The following is a 15,919-nucleotide window of genomic DNA, read 5'->3' on the forward strand; positions in this document are numbered from 1 at the left end:
TATTATTATGTTAGTGCAAGTATACAGCATCAATTAGATGTTTATATAATTTATGAAGTGATTCCCCTTCTTCCCAGTCCATAAGTCCAGTAGTCACCGGGCACCATACAGCGTTTATATGAAGGAAGAATAAGAGAATTTGTTGGCAGCAAATCATCCCCAAAAGAAATGATAAAGGAAGTGCTTTGGGCTATGAGAAACCAAAAATGGTTCCAAGGTTCAAATGAAATTGCGAGGGAAATTGCAAAATATCTGGGACTAATGAAAATAAAATATAGCACTAGCAGTTTGTGGAATGGAAACAGTAGTGCTTAGAGGGAAATTTATTTGCATTAAATGTTTACATTTAAAAAAAGAAAGGTCTCTAATCAACCGTCTAAGCCGCCACTTTAAGAAATCGGAAAATAATGAGCTAAATATCTCCCCCGAAGCAAACAGAACAATATTATTATATTTGTTTTCAACAACAAAGTTGTTGAAAAGTAGCGATTGATGGATTTGAGATTAGAAAAGGAGTATGGAAAATCAATAAAACCAAAAGATACTGGTTTTTTGATTTTGATAAACCTCCAACAAGACTGAAAAAGAAAAATGTGAAAAGACACAAATTACCAATGTTAGGAATCAATGAGGGGATAATATTACCGCAGCCATTAAAAGATTAATACAGAAACCCTACAAACAACTCCATACAGATAAATGCAAGAATTTATATGAAATGAACCAATTTCTTAAAAAGTACAAACTACCAAACTCAGCAAGATGAGACAGATAACCTGAATGGATTTAGCTATACCAAAAAAATTTTATCCATAGTACTTTTTTAAAAAAAGCCTTCCAAAAATAATATTTCAACCAACAAAATAACTTGAAAATAAAGAATAAAGTTAGAGAAATGATACTACCCAGTTTTATAAGACTTACTATACTCACACCTACCATGATGGCTACCATCAATAAATCAACAAACAAGTTCTGGTGAGGATGTGGAGAAAAGGAACCCTAGTACACTGCTGGTGAGAATGCAGTCAATGTGGAAAACAGTATGGCGTTTCCTCAAAAAATTAAAAATGGAACTCCCATTTGACCTAGTAATCCCACTTCTGGGAATATATCCTATCTTGAAACACCAATCAGAAAGAATATCTGCACCCTTATGTTCATAGCAGCACAATTTACAATAGTTAAGATCTGGAAACAGCCCACGTGTCCATCAGCAGATGAGTGGATAAAAAAGTTGTGTACATCTACACAATGGAATACTATGCAGCTGTAAAAAAAAAAAAATGAAAACATGGATGTACCTAGAAAGTATTATGCTAAGTGAAATAAACCAGCCAGAGAAAGACAAATACCACATGATCTCACTTATTTGTGGAATCTAATGAGCAAAATAAACTGATGAACAAAATAGGTCCAGAAACATGGATGCATGGAACAGACTGACAGATCTCAGAGAAGAGAGGGTTGGGGGTGGGGGTGGGGGCTGGAAGGGGCTGGAAGAGATTAACCAAAGAACATATATGTACATATGCATAGCTCAAGGACACAGACAATAGTGTGATGAAGGCCTGGGGTGGGTTGGGGGTTAGGTAAAGGGAGCGGGGGGGGTGGGGGAGAGGAAGGGGAATGGGAGACATCTGTAATGCTTGCTGTCAACAATTAAAAATAAAAGACTTACTGTAAACCACAGTAATGACCACATTATGGGATTGACAACTGGACTGACATGCATAGGTCAATAGAAAGAATAGAGAGTTCAGAAATAGAACCATGGTGGGGAGATGGAAATGATGATGCTGCCACTTCTGGGGACACTGTAATAAGAGAAAAACTTTACATGATCAATAGCAAACCTCTATTAAATACCTACTTGGCAAGAACTGCAGTGTTACTCCATTTCATCTAATCTTCCTAACAACACAAGATATTGGTGCTATTATTGTCCCTATTTTTTCAGATAAGAGAAACTGAGGCCCGGATTGAATGGTTTGCCCGAATTCATGGCTAGGAAGTGGAGCAGCTGGTATTTGAATCAAGGTATCGCCAAGTCCAGAGTCTAGGCTTTGTGCCAACCACAGTCTACTGTCTGGGGCTGCCGCATTGTGCTTTTTGTTTATTTGTTTGTTTGTTTTAAACCGCGCATGTAAACTAGGATGGTCTTGTCAATGACAAACACCATCTCTCCATGTAATAGGTGCTCACCCCACTGACCTGATCCATGAGAAATGCTGACTGTTTGGCTGAGAAAATTCTTCTGCATTGATTTCCTTTGTGTTCTTTCTTTAATGCAGCTGTTAAGTTCGTTTACACTATGTAATTCATCATGAGATGGCCAAACCTGGGTTTTATTGATGCAACAATTAATTAGTTGGCTGCCCAGTCCTGCCAAGTTTGTTCTAGATGAATGGCTGGAGCAGGGAGCCATGATACAAATACAGCAGGCACATTGGACATCTTGCTGGCTTAATCACACTTGAGATGTTATCAGAGGCCGGTTCCCTCTCGCCTCTGGGCTGGCCGGTGACTGCACAGCACAGAGAACTATTGCCAGTACTGTCTCCATTAGCAACAAAGCTGGCGCTGGTCATTCCTGTCTTCCAAGCTGTGTGCCTAGGCCCCGTGAGAAAAGGGTTCTGTGACTGAGTAGGTTTAAGATTTACCCTCCCACTGGAGTAAGGTTGTGCTGTGGGTGAGTGGAGTCAGACTGCTTGGGGTTCAGTGGTTGACCCTCACTAGTTGGGGCAATGGACCAGTCATCTTTTTTTTATCCTCACCTGAGGATATTTTTTCCATTGCTTTTCAGAGAGAATAGAAAGGAAGGAGGGAGAGGGAGAGAGAGAGAGAAACATCAATGTGAGAGAGACATATCCATTGGTTGCCTACCACACGTGTTAAACCTGCAACCTAGGTATGTGCTCTTGACTGGGAATTGAACCCACAGCCCATCAGTGTTCAGGCCAATGTTCTAATCACTGAGCAACACTGGCTAGGGTCAGTCATCTTTTTAACAGCTATATTAGGGTAGAATTTACATACCATACAATTTATCTATTATAAGTGTACAATTCAATGTTATTCAGTACTAGAGGCCCAGTGCATGAAATTCGTGCATGGGTAGGGTCCCTAGCAGCTGCCAGCTGCTGACCAGGGCATTCCTTCGTTCTGCGCTGCCCCCTGGTGGTCAGCACACATCATAGCGAGCGATTGAACTCCCAGTCAGTTTAACTCCGGAGGGGACACTTTGCACATTAGGCTTTTATATATAGAGATATTTACATAATTATGCAACCATAACCACAATATAATTTTAGAATATTTCCCTCATGCCAAGAAGAACCCCTATGCCCATTCGCAGTCACTCCCAACTCTTCCTCCTTCACCCCATCCCCTAGGCCAGTGGTCGGCAAACTGCGGCTTGTGAGCCACATGCGGCTCTTTGGCCCCTTGAGTGTGGCTCTTCCACAAAATACCACGTGCGGGCGCGCAAGTACAGTGCGATTGAAACTTTGTGGCCCATGCGCAGAAGTCGGTATTTTGTGGAAGAGCCACTCTCAAGGGGCCAAAGAGCTGCATGTGGCTCGCGAGCCGCAGTTTGCTGACCACTGCCCTAGGCAATGAGGTTTATCATTATCACCTCCCAGCACCTGCCTCTAAAAGCCTCTGCCTAAATACAATGACTTGAAATTCCCTGGACTGAAATGTCCTTTCTGGCAGCTCATGCATTTGCTTCCACCTTCCCTTCTGCCTCAAACTCCCCTCTGTGTCTTCTTTCCCTGAATACTACTGCATCACCTCCTCCAGGAAGCCTTCCTTTCCCCCTACTTCACCCCAAAGGTGGGGTGCTCTATCTCTGGGCCCACAGAGCATCTGTTTCATTTCCTCCTTCATTCATACTTCCATTCCTCAACTCAAAGAAATACCATGCCTGGCACACAGTAGGCATCAAAGAACTGCTTATTAGCACAGTATTGTTACTGTCTGTGTCTCTCTCCACAACGGGACTGTGATCCTTGAAGGTCAGAATTGCTGGCACATAGTAGGGCTAGTTGAATATCCAGTGCAGGGAGTGGGAAAGGGAGGAGCGTTTGGCTGGCTACCTTCCCAGGAGGACAAAGAGAATGGCAACTCCAGGTTCAAGTCTTCTCCCTCCTGCTTTCATCTGGTTCCCCAGGACACCGGCCTGGAAGCAGCAGGAGTTACATCAGCCCCACTAAATAGGACCAGCTTTTTAAAAACATCATTAGAAACTCATTTACCGCAAGCCACCAAAGCCGCATGAGGCAGAATAAATCTGCCTGTTCCGACAGTCTTTCTCTTGTTCCATTTGCTCTCTTCTTTTGTCTATTTTTTCCCCCTCATGTTTTGTTGATTCTCTTCATTTCCAAATAATTCTTTTCACTGCTCCTTGCCGCCAAGTCCCAAACAATCGCACCCACAGATCAGTGTTGCTCAAAGCTGAAAGCAAGCTTCCGCGGCTGTGCACTCGGCAGTTTGCAGGGGTTTTGATTCCAACTCCCGGAATTGCTGGAGCCCAGTCTTGTTCACATATTAACATCCAACAGTTGGATTATTTTCTCTGCATTAAAAAAAATGCACATAGGGCTTTTTAATAGAGTTTAATAGCTATCGTTTTCCAAAGCTTTATCTCTTCCGTTCCCAATCCTAATCAGAGCTATTGGTTGGCTCTGGAAATCATTCATAAAACTTATTGGGCCCGGCCAGCATGGCTGAGCGTCGAACTGTGAACCAGGAGGTCATGGGTTGGATTCTGGTCAGGGCATGTGCCCAGGTTGAGGGCTCCATCCCCAGTGGGAGCATGCAGGAGGCAGCCAATTAATAATTCTCTCTCATCATTGGTGTTTCCATCTCTTTCCCCCTCTCCCTCCCTCTCTGAAATCAATAAAATATATTAAAAAACACATTAAAGGAGAGATGATTATTATTCCCATTTTGTGGATGACAAAACTGGAACTCAGAGAGGTTAAGTAACTTGCCTATGGATATAGCTCTTGTAAGTGGTGGACTTGAGATTGAAATGCAAGTCTGTAAACTAAAAGGGCAATGCTTTTCACAAAGACTATGCTGTCTCTGAGCTCTTTCTTTTATAAAGAAAGTTCATAACAAGTTCCTAAAGGTGGAAGTTCAAGGAATCCTGGAAACACAAACATTGGGCTTGGATCGGTGCCTGTGGCATTCTCTGCGTACTGCCAGGGTGCTAATTAGCATTTGTTTATTACTTCTAATTACCCGAGACTCTCTGACAATTTGAGTTCATGAATGCTAATGTAAGGGCAGAGTCATAAGAAGTTAACATGGAGGCCGCAGGCCTACAGAAACAAAACTTTTGTGTTTTAGCTGACCCAATGGCTTTTAATAAGGCAGTGACAAGGAGATATGGTTAAAAACAGAGACAGAAATGAAGAAGAGCCACTTGCCATGTCCCTCCATCCCAAGAGCTCTCAGTGGAATTACTTACTCTTTAAATAACCCAGCTCAAGGACTAATGAGTTTGAAAGATTGATGTAATCTTATCATTTGAATTACCAAAGGTTTTGGAGCACATCTGTTATATTTTGCCTGCCCGGAAACCATTTCTCTTTCTTCTATTAATAAGACCTTGACTTTGTTTGGGAAGCCACCTGCCCCTCCTTTTAATTTATGTGATTCTGATGTGGTTGCTCCCAGTTACCCCAACTCACATCCCAGCCCTCGTCCCTAAAAGAGGTCATGTGATTCAAACCTGACCAATCAGCATATTTCATCACCCTGACCTCTTTGATTGATTCCTGAATAAGCCAATGAGATTTAACTGCGATTTGTTGGCAATATAGATGCAAATTGCAAATAGATCTAATTGACTTTAGCTCAGCTAAATCCTTATGCTCAATATATAAGCAAGATTCTGTCCTCCATCTCTGGTCCTGTTTCCCTTAGTGCTGCTTCATTTTCAGGTTCATTCATGTCAGGAATGCTGGCTCCCAGCAAGGCCCTTCTCTGGCCTACCATCATAGGTCAAATGTTGCAGATCTCTTGATTGATCCCACTTGTCTGCACATCCCACCACTTGGGGCAAGCACAGTTGGGAAAATGAAGTTCTATAACTGGTCCAGTCACCCTCAGAGCTGCGGAGAAGTAGGGCAGGCAGGCACCATGAGGTTTATTCCCAGTGGAGAATGAGTAGCTTCCCCAAAGCAGGCAAAATCCAATTGCTCTCCAAAGTTCCTTGCAGCTCTGAGTGGTTCCTTTATCCTTGTCAGGTGTTTGGAAAAGTGACTTTATCATTAGACTTTCCTGACTTGGAAGGGCTTCCTGGCTTCTCTGTCAATGGTTTCATTTGGCCAACTCTCCTTCCTTGGAAGCCTTACAACCCCATTTACATGCTGATTGCATACTAGCAAGCTGCTGCCAAGAAGGGTCACTTCGGACAGGGAGATCCTTAAAGGCACATATCCCTCCAAAAACAGGAAACAGAAGGAGATGATGATTCCTCCCATCCTCCGTCACCATCCCAGAGCAGCCTCTCTCCGGTCTCCCTCTTAGATCCATTCTCCATACTACTGCCTGAAAGATTATTCTCGACTCTAAGCTGCTCATGTCACTCTCCTCTCTAAATTCCTGTGGGTCCCCATCTTACTAGGTCAAATCCAAGATTCTAACTTGGCATTCTAGGCTCATTCCAGCCCAGTAATGTGTCTACCACAGGTCTCCATCTTCTCCTGTCCCCCATTCCTTGTTATGCTCCAACCGTAATGAGCTGTTTTCTGTTCCCTGTATGTGCAGGCTTTTTGATACCTCAAGGCCTTTGCATGTGTGATTGCCTGTCTGGAACACCTTAGTCCACAAACAATCTTTAAACCTCTCTCTCTATAAAGCCTACACTATATTATAGTCATCTGAGCAAAGCTATAATATAGTGGTTAAGAGCACAGACTCTTGAAATCCAACTTCCTGCTTCTTCCACTTTGTAGCCATGATTTTGGAGAAGTTCACCTCAGTTTCCTCATCTGTAAAATGGGGGACAAGAATAGTACACTTGCCCTAACCGGTTTGGCTCAGTGGATAGAGCGTCAGCCTGGAGACTCAAGGGTCCCAGGTTTGATTCCAGTCAAGGGCATGTACCTTGGTTGTGGGCACATACCCAGTAGGGAGTGTGCAGGAGGCAGCTGATCGATGTTTCTCTCTCATCGATGTTTCTAGCTCTCTATCCCTCTCCCTTCCTCTCTGTAAAAAATCAATAAAATATATTTTTAAAAAAGAATAGTACACTTATTTAACACACTTAGAGCAGTGCCTGGCATATAGTAAGGACTTTAGAAATGGTTGCTGTTGTTTTTATTTGTTCACAGTTTGTCTCCTTGTCAACTGTAGCCTCGTTGAGGGAGTGACTGTGGCTCCTTCCCCTCTGTTCCCTGAATGTTTATTGTCTGCTCTCTTTTCTTTCCTCTGATGCAAAGGGAGACTGGTTTTCTGGGTACTGTGAGCCTTAACAACTGGGTTTCATCATAGGGGAAATTCACCCAGAAGCAAATCTCAGCAAATAGGTAAACTGAGCCAAGACAAGCTGGAGCTGTAGCGAAAGCACCATCCTTTGGGACCAGCCAGAATGCTATGCCAGCTGCTAACTTAGTGGCTACGATTGATCATTTCAACAGGTGACAGTAGAGAGAGTTGATTACGTGTTCCCATGGAAACCAGCACCTGTGCAGGGAAAGGCAGGGCCTGTGGTGAGATGCAGGAAGCAATACCAGGGCAATCATTTGGGGGAAATGGTGCTGCCTGTGAGTCTGCCTGCTGAGGTGCTGAGTCACCTGCGGGCGGCCAGCAGAGGGCCAGGGCACAGAGCAGTATTTAACTGCTGTGCTCCTGCTCCCAACAGTGGGGCTGTAAATCCTCAGACCTCAGACGAAGAGTAAGTTATCTAATTTGAAGTTGTATTTTGGTAAAAATGAAAACAGGCTGGATTGGAAGACAGGGTTGTGTTGCCTTGTGACCCCCTCCTGCCCACACAACTCCCATTTATTGAGGGAATTGTATTGCTGCTTCTCGAGCTATGGTGACTTTTTCTGGAATAATAAAAGCTCTCTTCTGCCCTAAAGAGACCAACAGAAGAATCAATTTCTTCTGATCTACCTGTTTGTGGATATTGAGTGCAGTAATAACTGGAATTTATGTATTGCCCCAAATGCATTGTCATTGGACCCTCAGGGCAGCCATTGGAAGTAGGTGTGGGAATCATCTTGGTAACAAACCAGAAAACGAAGGATCAGAGAGGTTAAGCAGCTTGCTCAAGGTCACACAGGCAGGATATAAGGTAAGACGATATAAAGAAAAAAGATCCCTTTTGAGGTCAGAGAGATCTGGGTTTTAAACTATGCTCTGCTGATTAACATTTAATGACCATTTCCTAGTTATTAAAATGGTACAGTAATGCCCACCCCATAGATTTACTCTTATATAAAAAGGCCTTAACATCATACACACTGCTTCATAATCCTCATTCTATTTGCTCCTTCCACCTTCCTTTTTCATGTTGAATAGAACTGGAGCTTGAACCCAGACTAGTTGACCCCTAAACCCGTGTTCTTTTTGCTTCCCCACGCTGCCCGGAACCTTTCCCCCCACCACTGTGATGATGCAATGGCCAGGGGGGAGGTAATCCCTTCTTTTAAATCACCTGTGGTACAGCGAAGGCGAGCCTGGGTACTAGAGGAACTTGTGCAACGAGTGAGCTCTGTGTGTGTTTAGGGGGAGGGCAGGGCTGACTCTGACTGTGATGTGCACGTTAACTTGTCTGTGGGGAGCCAAGTGCACTGCCTCAGAGAGAGAGACTCCCTGCACTGAAGCTTGGGAAACCAACTGGAGCTGGAGCTGCAGGTTTATGACTCGTTGTTGTACGAGTGGCCAGGACAATACCTGCTCTCCTGACTCCCAAAGATGAGGTTTAGTATAGAAAGAAATATTTTCATACGATACGAAATGCGACAAGTGCCAGGTTACAACAGATCAGAGCAGACAGGAGTCCTGTTCTCAGGGGGCGTAGGTTGCAGTGGATTTTAAGAGGCATGAACTAAATTATCATTTAGATGTTTGCTAAAACCCTAGGTGCCAGACTTTCCAACCAGATCCATGGTGTCTCCACAACTCATTTAATTGTTCCTTCTTACAAAGGACACTTATTCTGCTCCCGCTTTGGGCCAGACACCATGCTCGGTGCTGGAGATACAGTGTGAGTAAAAGAAGACACAGCCCCTCCCTCCCATGAAGCCTAAAGTCTATTGGAAGAGACAGATAGTAACCACATGTTTGTGTGATTTACATAAAACCACAACTGTGACGTGGACTAGAATGAAATGGCAACATAGAAAGTTTTAACCTAGAAGGGGAAATTGGAAAGGACTTCCCTGAGAAGATAATGTTAGAACCGGGGACTAATGTATTAGGAGGCATTAGCTAGCTGAAGAAGAAAGGATCTCAAAAGAATATCATGTGCAAAGGTCCTGTGCTGGGAAGAGCACTGTGGGTAGGAAGGATTAACAAAAGCCAGTGTAGCTCCACCTGATGAGCTACAATACAAAACCCGTGATTGTATCGCCATCGACAGCACAAACTTGGGTCCTTAATACCTAATTGTTTTGATTCTAAGATGCCAGTGATTATAAGGTACCCAATGGTTTATTAACATTCTTTTTTAATGTGGAATTTTAAAAAATAGTGAGAGCTTTATTGCCATATCTAATTGAAATACACCAATTTCTAAGTAAACTTTCTTATTTGGGATCATTTTAGCTTGACCATAAATTTTAAGATACATTCTGAACTTCAGAATGTCAATTTGATTAACATTGTGTTAATTTGTTAACTGGTTCAAAATGTGAAGGAGCTGCACCTTGGAATTACGGCAATTTCTATGATTATGACAATCACAGGCAATTTTTATGATTATGACAATCACAGCTAACATTTATTGAGTTTTCACTATTTACCAACTCTGTACTGAGTAATCAAAAATACATATGTGTGAAATCATAGGGTACTTGTCTTTCTCTGATTGGCTTATTTCACTTGGCATAATGTTCTCCAGGTCAAACTGAACTAACAAGCAGAATAGAGACAGATAGAGAGCAGGTTGACAGCTGGGGCGGGGGTGGGGGAGGGGCTGAGAGGGTGGAGGAATTGAGCAAAAAAGAAATAACTCCTGGACATGGACAACAGTGTGTGATTATGGGGGGAGAAAATGGGGGTAGGTAGAGGAGTGTATGGGGGAATAAATGGTGATGGGAAAAATAAAATCTATACTAATAAAAGCCTAGGTGGTGTCTCACCCTCACATCATCACAAGATGGCCGCCCCATGTCATCACAAGATGGCCATTCCCATGTCATCGCAAGATCAGGGGAAGGCAGTTGGGTGCTATCAGGCCAGCAGGGGAGGGCAGCTTGGGGCAGTCAGGCTGGCAGAGAAGTGGTTAGGGGGTGATCAGGCTGGCAGGCAGGCAAGCAGTTAGGAGCCAGCAGTCCCAGATTGTGAGAGGGATCAGGCCTAAACCGGTAGTTGGACATCCCCTGAGGGGTCCCAGATTATAGAGGGTGCAGGCTGGGCTGATGGACACCCCCTCCCCCTACCCAGTGCATGAATTTTGTGCACCGGGCCTCTAATAAATATATATTAAAATGGGGTGGGGGGAAGAGAAGCACCTCAGAAAATGCAAGTGGAAAAACTGAGATGGAGACAGGCTGACATGCTTTCCCAGAGTCACCCTGTGAGGACTGACTGAGCCGGTGCTTGAATGCAGAGGTCTGGCTCCAGAATGTTATAACCAGTGCACATGACCAAGCTTTATAACTGCGGCCCAGCTCCAATCTCCATGATGGGCTTTTCTTCCCTCGGTTGGTTTGGGGATAGTTGATGAGCTGAGTACCAATGGATGAGGCTGAAGGGGGCTCAGTCCTTACCCGGTGATGCATCCTATCGCTTTGGGCTTGCCCCTTCCCCCTCTGTGCTCATTTCCCCGTGCCAGGCCAAGTGCAACATGGAAATGTCATAGACTCCCCAGCCTCAGAGAAGATGGTCCCCGCCAGGTGTGAGGCCAGCCTGGCCACACTGCTGTGTTAGTGCCAGGAGCTTGACTTTCCAATGAGTGGGGAGCCCAGTGGCTGCTGAGGCCCACACGATTCTTCATGTTCCTGTCCAAATAATCAGAGTCATCCTCCAATGTCATTTATCTTGTTCACCGTGGGAGAAAGACAGCCATTACTCATTGATCCCTTGTGTTAATTTGTTTACTGGTTTTGTGGCAACTTTGGTGGCAGGTGTGAGAGTAAATAAGAGAGTTTCATTGTAAGAAAGGTTAGAAAAAAAATAGAAGGTTTATTCTCAACCATTCAAAGGACCCTGTGACTAAGTATATAGATAACTGTCACCTCTAAGGTGTGAGGGTTCCAATAGTTTTGCTTGACTTAATGCATAAATTTCCCATTCTTGACTTTTTTCCTTTTGATTACGACGTTTATATATTTTACAGCTCTCACAGAGCCCTGCAGCCTGCAAGGATTAGCGCTCAAAAGTGTGCCTCTGTACTCAAGCTTTCTAGAAATAACAACAGTAACGACGAGAAGGGGGAGATGAAGAAAGTGGCATTTATTGAACCCTAACTCCATTGCTTCCTTTGTGAACTTAAACGAATTGCTTATATTCTCAATGTCTTGATTTCCTTATATAAAATGAGGTTCATAACAGTACATACCTGAGAGAGTTGTTGAAGGTGCTAACCCTTAGTAAGTCATCAATAAATGCCCCCTTCTTCCTCTCCCTCCTCCTCCTCATTACTGTTGTTGTTATTTCCAACAGGCTATTTTGTTAGATCTTTCTAATCAGCCTGTAAGAAAAGGAATAGCGTCATTTTAAAGCAGTGTAATCCACTCAGAGTGGGGTAGGGTTTGCAATACTAGCACCCTACTACAGGGGGATTCTTGTCTATTCTGTTGACTTAATATCCTATTACCTTTTTAAAATCAACTTTATTGAGTTATAAATGAACATAAAATAAAATGCTCACATTTCAAGTGTATCATTCATGGGCTTTTATCAAACTATCACACCTGTGTAACCTCCACCACAAGCAAAATCCAGAACATTTCCATCATCCCAATGTCCCCTTGTCCCCTTTCCCAGTCAGTCCCCACCCTCCAGCCCCAGTTGCCTATTGATCTGCTTTCTGACCCTGCAAATTATGTTTGTCTTTATAGAATTTCATACAAATGGAACCGTGCAGTATGTACTCACCAGCGTCTGGCTTCTCTCACTCAGCACAGTGCTTTTGAGACTCACCCATGGGTTTTGTCCGTAGTTTGTTCCCTTGTATTGCTAAGTAGTATCCCATTGTATGGACACAGCACAGTGGTTCACCTGGTCATCAGTTGGCAGACTTTGGGGCTGTTTCCAGTATTGGGATGTTGGGAATAAGGTTGCTCAGTAACTGTGCACAAGCCCCAATCCATCTGGACTATGTTTTATTTCTCTTGGGCAGACACAAAGGAATAGAATTGCTGAGAACCACAGAATCTTGACCACATTATTCTTTATTAACAGCTCCTTCAACCACTCACCTATACATACAGATTTTTTTCATTGAGGAATTTTAAAATGATTACGAAATGAGAACTATATCTAACTTATCCTAAGTTGACTGGCACTAGTGATATCCAACACCGAATAGTAATGTGGTGTCTTTGTGCTGCTAACTTCTCATCCTTCCGCCCTAAAATGCGGTGACTCACATAACCAGCACAAGAAGGTGTTCCTCTCCTGGTCTGGTCACCGTCACTGGTCAGTAACTCCATGATATCAGAACGCACGGTGCCCAGGAGAAACACAGATTGCAGCAAAGGACTTTGTCACTCCTCACAGTCTTTCATAAAACAGTGTCCGGCTCATGGACAACATGTCAGCGGGAGCTCTAGGAAGCAGGAGTGCCTGCACATCGGTCCCTGGAGAAAGCTAAAGCTTGTCCTTGGTCAGATTCTACCACTTCTCAAGGTCCCGTCCTCTTGCCTTATTAACGTCAGCTTCCTCCCTACTGCCTTTTGGGAAAAGACCCAACCATGCTAATTGTCCCCATCCTCTTCTGTTTTATGTATTTATTCCACTTACTGATAAATCCCACTTCCCATTTCATTTTCTCTTTCCCACTGACAAGCACTCTAATGCATTTAATGTGCATCATTTGTCTGTATATGTTCTTTCAAACTACTATTGTTTCAGTGATGTGTCATTTAATTTACAAATGGCACTGTGCCATTTCTCATTCTGTTCTTTCTCTTCTGTTTCCCCTACGCTCTGTTTTTACATTCCATCTTTATTGCTAGATGTGACGCTAGTCCACTTACTCTAACTACAGTCTGGTACTCCTTGAGGGGTGTCCTTCATTTCTTACCTGTCCACTTTCTCTGTGATGGGCACCCCAGTCTTCTTCAACTTCCTGTTACCACAAATAATGCTTCAGTTCTCATGCATGTTTCCTTATGGACAAGTGAGAAAATTGGTATGTGACCTACCCTTAAGGACTGTATTGTTGCCCCCCAGGGTACGAGTATATTTCATGTGACCACGCACTGCCCGGTTGCTCCAGAATGCCTGAACCACCCACACTTCCTCTAGCAGAGGCATAGCCGCATCTCCCCCGCCAGCACTTGGTATCACCCAGTTTTCTTATGTTTGTTGATCTCCTTGGTGTAAATGGTAATAGCATGTTGTAGATTCCCTTTGCATTTCTCTGTTCCTAATGAGTTTGAGCATCTCTTCAAATGTTTGGTGGTCTTTTGGGCTTCCAAACACTGGCTAATTATATACTTTGCCTGCTTTTTAAAATTGAAGTTACTTAAATTTTCTTGTTAATATCCAGGTAATATAAACTTTAAAAGGATAGCACAGTGCCCTGAGCAAAGTAGGCACTCAAGAAGACTTGTTGATTAGTTGTACGAGAACAGAAAGCATGGCCCATTGCTGGTGGCCTGTCTCCCTAGAGAATTCATGAAAAACGCCAAGCAATGAATGATTCAGTGCCCGTGTTTGCAGAGATTCTTTAGTTGCAAGCAACAAAAACAGATTCTGTCACCCATAAGGAAGGATATGGGGAACACATTTGGGAAAATTAGTTTCAGTATGTTTTGGTCTTTGCATCACTCTGCTTAATTTTGAAAAGAGAGGAACGGATTAACCCTGTTGGTCAACTTCAGGTTGGGGTTGGATGGATCATCTCAACTGACATTCCCACCAAAATTGCATTCAATGAGTAGCTTACCAAGGGAAAACAAACGTGTTGGAACCCCAAAGAAAATGGAATGAATCTTGAATAGGTGGAACCAAAATATATTCACTACAGCCTTTGCTATCCCAACAGGCGCCTTCCTGCAGAGCTCCTTAGGTGTTTAGAATGGTAGGCACTGTGACCGCGTGTAGTAAAAAGCTCCAGGTAAGGTGAGAGGGAAAACCTGGACAAGGGGAATCTGATAAGTATCTTTTCATCAATCCTGTGTTGAGCACCTACTGTGTGCCAGAATCTCTGGGGTAATAAGGAGAGGGATCAGACATGCTAACGTTCACCTTTCTTTTTATAGGCTGTGGTCCAGTGGGGAAGACTGGCATGGAAAAATGATCTCTTCTACCAGACAGATTTGTAGGCGCTAAAATAAATGGACAAAGACTTAAGAAATAGAAATAAGGGAGAGGTTAACTTTGGCATTGGGAAGAGGAGGGAGTCGGAGAAGGCTTCTTGCAGAGGATGCCGGTTTTTGCTGAGCCACTTATGTAACACATATCTATGGAGCACTTATCCCAGGTGCTGGGGATGCTACAGTGAAAAAGAAAGACAAGGTTCATGTCCTCATGTGGTTTCCATGCAGATTCTGGGGAGTTTGACTCTCACCTGCCCATGTCTAACTCTCCAGCTCAATGCCTCAGAGTCTTAACCACTACATCTCACTTTTGTTTTAGCCACGTGGTGACTCTTCCTCATCTGATACGTGGCCCATGTTCTCTATTGAGTCCGTGGATATGTTCATGCAGTTCTCTTGCCTGGACCCCTCCCTGCCTCCTTTTGTATCTAACCAATGGCCATTCATGTCTTCTCCAGGGGACTCACCTGGAGCCCCCCTCTTCTCTTCTGCCTGTACTAGGTCTCTCTTCTTCTGCATTCTGACAGCCCCTGTGTTCTCCTCCATAACTTCATCAATTACAATATAAACCTTGATTCAACTCTCTGACTCCTTGAGGGCAGGTACTGCATTGGATTCATCTTATTTGCAAGTACATGTTCACTAAATTTTGATGAATGCACAGATGAGTATTGGGAGAAAAACCCAGACTGACATCTATGTCTTGCCTCAACAATCAAATAACAATATGACCAGAGGTAAACCCCTTGCCCACTCTGAGCCTCCATTTCTTCATCTGTGTTACCAAGGCTTGAACTGAAAATATATGGGGCCCCTATTCTTAGTTCTGAGCTTTCATACATCTCTCTCTCTTTTATTATGACTATCTTGGTGGAAAAAAAAATACATGACTGCCATAAAACACTTAAGCAATTCAGAAAAGTACAAAGAAAGAATACTAACCATACTCCAAATCCCATCATCCCAAAATAATCATGGTTAGCATTTGATGAAGATCATTCCAGACATCTTTCCATGCTTATATACTAATAGACAGAGAGCAAGAGATAGAAATAAAATGATAAGAAAGGGATCATAGTATCCTGACTTTTTAAAAAATGTAATATTAGATTGTTTTTCTCTGGATATAATAGAAGAAAAAGAAATTGAAATGAAATTAATTAAGGGAATTACTGAACCTCAAAGTCCCATTACTCTAACATTAAACATTCACCAGAGGAAAGACCAACAAATACCAATAATTC

This window comes from Myotis myotis, unplaced genomic scaffold (genome assembly GCF_014108235.1).
Source record: "Myotis myotis isolate mMyoMyo1 unplaced genomic scaffold, mMyoMyo1.p scaffold_m19_p_5, whole genome shotgun sequence".
Lineage (NCBI taxonomy): Eukaryota > Metazoa > Chordata > Mammalia > Chiroptera > Vespertilionidae > Myotis > Myotis myotis.